The sequence below is a fragment of the Gossypium arboreum genome, chromosome 8 (assembly GCF_025698485.1).
Source record: "Gossypium arboreum isolate Shixiya-1 chromosome 8, ASM2569848v2, whole genome shotgun sequence".
Lineage (NCBI taxonomy): Eukaryota > Viridiplantae > Streptophyta > Magnoliopsida > Malvales > Malvaceae > Gossypium > Gossypium arboreum.
The window spans coordinates 133398287-133403055 of record NC_069077.1 but is presented as its reverse complement, the minus strand read 5'-3'; positions in this window follow the sequence as shown (position 1 = coordinate 133403055).

Below are 4769 nucleotides of genomic sequence, written 5' to 3'. Positions count from 1 at the left end.
GAGTGTAGATTTTTCCATGGATGAATTTGTGTTATATGCTGAGTTTTTATGGAAAATATGAGTCCTAGTTGTGCTATAAACAACTTTTGTGAAACGTGTTAGCATGAAAACACCTAAAGGGGCTAGTTTGCATAAGTTGCAAATTAAATGATAAGTGTGTGATATAGTGACAATTTGGGATTGCTCTAGTAGTAAAAAGAGTTTAGCTAGGATAAAAATATGAAGAAATTCGATAAAAATTGATTTACGGGCATATGGGTAAAATGGTCATTTTGCCAAGGCCTAAGGGCAAAATGGTCATTTTACCAAAGTTGTTAATTTATGAATGCTTAATTGTGTTTAGTGACTAAAAGGATGTATATTGTTAATATAGATTAAGATTTGCCAAGACCGAGCCTAGATCGAGGCAAAGCCAAGCAATCCGATTAAGCCGTTTTATTAAGCACTTTTTGTAGTCCAAGGTAGGTTGTATGTAAATAGTACAACTACATTGTTAATACTTGTATTCATATTGCCATTGAATTGATATTGTACAAATTGTTAAGTTATAAATTGAGAATACCTTGTGATATTTGAGATAGTAGAAATATCCCGTTGAACCTTAGGATATGAATTGGATATTCGTGCCAAGACATTGAGTGATTTGTGTGCCAGTGTAAGACATGCCTGGGACATGATTTGGATGCACTATGAGAGCCCGTATAAGACCATGTTTGGGACATGGCATCAGCATCCAGACAAGGGCTAGTGTAAGACATGTCTGGGACATGCTTCAGCCATATTATAAGTGCCAGAGTAAAACATGTCTAGGACATGCATCGGCCTCGACAGAGATAGCCAGTGTAAGACGTGTCTGGGACATGCATTGGCTAAGAGTTGTGCTAGTTTAAGACATGTCTGAGACATGCATCAGCACGCATATATGAGAGCTAGTATAAGACCATGTCTGGGACATGTCATCGGCAATTTATCCCATGTCGAAGGTTTATAGAATATCCAGTAGTATCCCAAAACGGTTCAATGGTGAAAGTTGTAGTTTAATTTTGAGAAAGAAAGGATGATCAGGTTACGAGTGTTACAGGTACTTATATGATAAACGTGAGAAACGAGCTTAATTTAGAAATTGAGACTTGAGTAAGTTAAGTTATGTTTACCTTTGGGCTATACGCATGATGGCAAATGGTAAGAATGTTGTTGTATACTTATTATATGCAACTTACTAAGCTTTATGCTTACTCTCTTTCTTTTCCCTTTTCTTTCAGTACTGCCAATTTACTCAAGGATCCCTTGAAGTCAGAGATATCGATCACACTATCATCTGTTATACCTGGTATAGCTGGATTCATATTTTTTTTATTGTGGCATGTATAAGGCTAGGCTAGTAAGTTGTATTATTGAGAAATTGTTCATGTATTTTGGTTTAAAATAAAAGCCCTTCACTTTGTATTAGGCCTGGAATAATGGCTATTATTCATTTTAATGAATGCATATAATGTTCTTTCTTTCAATGAATTGGTGTCTTTTGGGGTGAAAATTGTATATTAACATGATCTTGTGTAGGTTGTACAAAATGGGTGACAAAATGGCTTGGGAAATAGCCTAGTTTGTCCACACGGGTAAGACACACGGACGTGTGTCTAGGCCATCTGTGACACACGGCTTACACCCATGGGTGTGTGTCATGGCCGTGCGTCCCCTACACTTAAAACTTTCCAGTCATTTTAGTAGACAGGCAGGCCACACGGGCGTGTGCCCATGCCGTGTCATAAAGTCAATATGCATGCTTGTAGCACATGGACAAAAGACACGGCCGTGTGTCTCGTCCGTGTGAAGGACACGATTATAGGGCACGGGTGTGTGCTTGGGCCTAGGGGTGAGCATTCGATCGAATCGAATCGAAAATTTTCGAGTTAATCGAGTTTTTGAATCTTATTTTATCATCCTAACTTTATTTGAAATTTTCTCGAATCTAGTCGAGTGAGATGGAATTCGATTCGAATCGAATCGAATCAAATATATTTGTTCGAGTTAAATTTTAAAAAATAATTTTGGGTCCTTGTAACTACTGTCACCCATCGTAATAAAATTTATCCACCTTAATTAAAATTTTTATTAACTTTCATCACCTCATAATTTATTTATTAATCTTTTATATACGGGTTAGCTTCTTTGTTTGCTTAGTTGCTTCAATTATCTTGATTCTTGTCACTATGTATTTTCGAATTAAAAATATATTAGATGTAAAATGTGATTTTTAATAAAAATTATTTTAAAGATAAAATGTGAAATTGATACCAATATAAAATTTTACATGAATATTTAATGGCAAAATTAATAATTTAATTTTAATATAAATATTCAATATGACTAAACAATCCAATAATATAAATAATATAAAATGTGAAATTTAATTTAATAATATAAATAGTAGATATAAATAAAATTATTACTATTTATTTTAGTGATTTTTTAGATAATAATTTTTATTTGAGAGTATAGGGTGGGAAGTAAAAATTTAGGGGAAAATAAAAAGTTTTGGGAGATAAAAGTTTTGAGGGAAAGTAAATAGGGGAGAGTAAAATTTTGGAGGGAAACTATTAAAAAAAATTGGGCGTGGATTTGGGGTAGATGGGAGGTGGGATTGAAAGGAAGTAAAAATTTTAAGAGGAAAGTGGGAGGAGTAAAAATTATGGGGAAAATAAAAGTTTTGAGTGTTTTGGGAATAAAATTTTGAGAAAAAGTAAATGGGAGAGTAAAATTTTAGTGGGAAATGGATTTTGGGTAGATTGGGGGGTTGGGATTGAAGGGGAGTAAAAGTTTTGGGGGAAAAGTGAGAAGGAGTAAAAGTTTTAAGGGAAAAGTAAAAAGGTTTGGGAGTTTGGGGTAAAAATATAAAATATTATAGTTTGATATTCGAATTATTCGAATTATTCGAGTTATTCGAATTCGAAAACTCAACTCGATTCGAATTTGAAATTCGAAAAAAAAATTCAAGTTGACTCGAATAACTCGATTAACTCGAATAACTCGATTCGTTTAACTCGAAATTTGAATTTTTTTTGATTTTTTCGAGTCGAATCGAGTTTTGCTCACCCCTACTTGGGCCGTGTAGATTTGGCAGAATGCCCAGGTTTTTAGACACGAGTTCAGGACATGGGCGTGTCTCTAGCACACGGTCGTGCATTTTATACCCACACGGGCGTGTGGAGGCTTGATGCATGAAATTTTTTAAGTTTTTCATGAGGTCTCGGTTGGGTTTTGAATTACCCCGGATTTATGTTTTGGGCCTCATAAGCCCGTATACGAGATAGATTGCTTGTGAAAGAGAAGTTTAAGGCATATAGCACCGCGAACCCTATCCTAACGTTGGATAAGGGTGAGGGGTGTTACATTTGGTGGTATCAGAGCATGGTTTAGTCTATTTTAGGACTGAACTAGCTAGAGTGCGAGTCTAGCTATACATGCCACGTATATGCATATTGATAGTGTGACGATTCCTGATGATTATAAATTGTTTTTATTATAGTAATGAATCCTGATAGAACTTCGACAGATGACGTGGAAAGTAATGCACCGGCTCCCGCAGAAGGGACCGCACCGATAGAGAGTGAGCCCTTAAGTATGGGCCAAGGCGGAGGGGCTAGGGAAGCCTACCTTCGAATGATGGATGTTTGGTATACAGAATTCGTTCGCACAAACTCGAACACTCCACCTTCCCCACCTCTTCTGATTCCTAAGTAGACCCCGGTGGCTCCACAAGGTGTGGACATGTTCAGGAGAGAAAAGCCTCCAGTAGATAAGATCCGGAAGTAAGAGGTCGAGGAATTTCGGGCTAGGGTAGATGATGACCCAAAGAGAGCAGAGTTTTGGCTAGAGAATACCATGAGGATATTTGATGAGCTATCATGCACACCCGATGAGTACGTGAAGTGTGCTGTGTCACTTCTACGAGACTCGGCTTATCAGTGGTAGAACACTCTCGTGTCTGTAGTACCGAGAGAAAGAGTAACTTGGGAATTCTTCCAAGAGGAGTTCCGAAAGAAGTACATTAGCCAGAGGTTTATGGACAAAAAGAAGAAGGAATTTCTAGAGTTGAAGCAAAGTAGTAAGACTATGACAGAGTATGAGCGAGAGTTTGTGAAACTCAGCAAGTATGTGCAAGAATGCATATCCACTAAAGCTACCATGTGTAAGAGGTTTGAGGATGGCCTGAACGAAGACATTCAAGTGTTTATGGGCATCTTAGAGCTAAAAGAATTTGTGGTACTCGTTAAAAGAGCATGTAAAGTAGAAGAGCTGGTGAAGAAGAGAAGGAAGGTGGCCATTGAGTCGTGAGATTTAAAGAGAAGACAGATAGGGAAGACGCATCAGACCACCTCCAAGAGGTCAAAAGAGTTTACTACCCAATCGAATACTTCGGTTGGATATTCGAAGAGAAACAAGAATCGTCAGAACATGACATCTAAAGCCCAAACTACCTCAGTGGCAAGTATTGGTAATGCTCGGCCAAGTAGGTCAGAGTGTTCGCAATGGGGAAAACGTTACTTAAGTGAATGCCGAGTAAGCGAGAGGGGCTGTTTCAAGTGTGGGTCACTTGACCACTTTATCCGTGAGTGCCCTGAGATGGACGAGAGAGAGAGAGAAAATAAGAGGTGAAAGCAAGCAGTGCTCCCTTGAGGGGTAGGCCTTAAAGGAACCCCGGGAGTGGGAATAGTAGTAGAGGTGCATCAAGAGAGGCCGCGATAAGGTCTGAAGGCAAAGCACCAGTG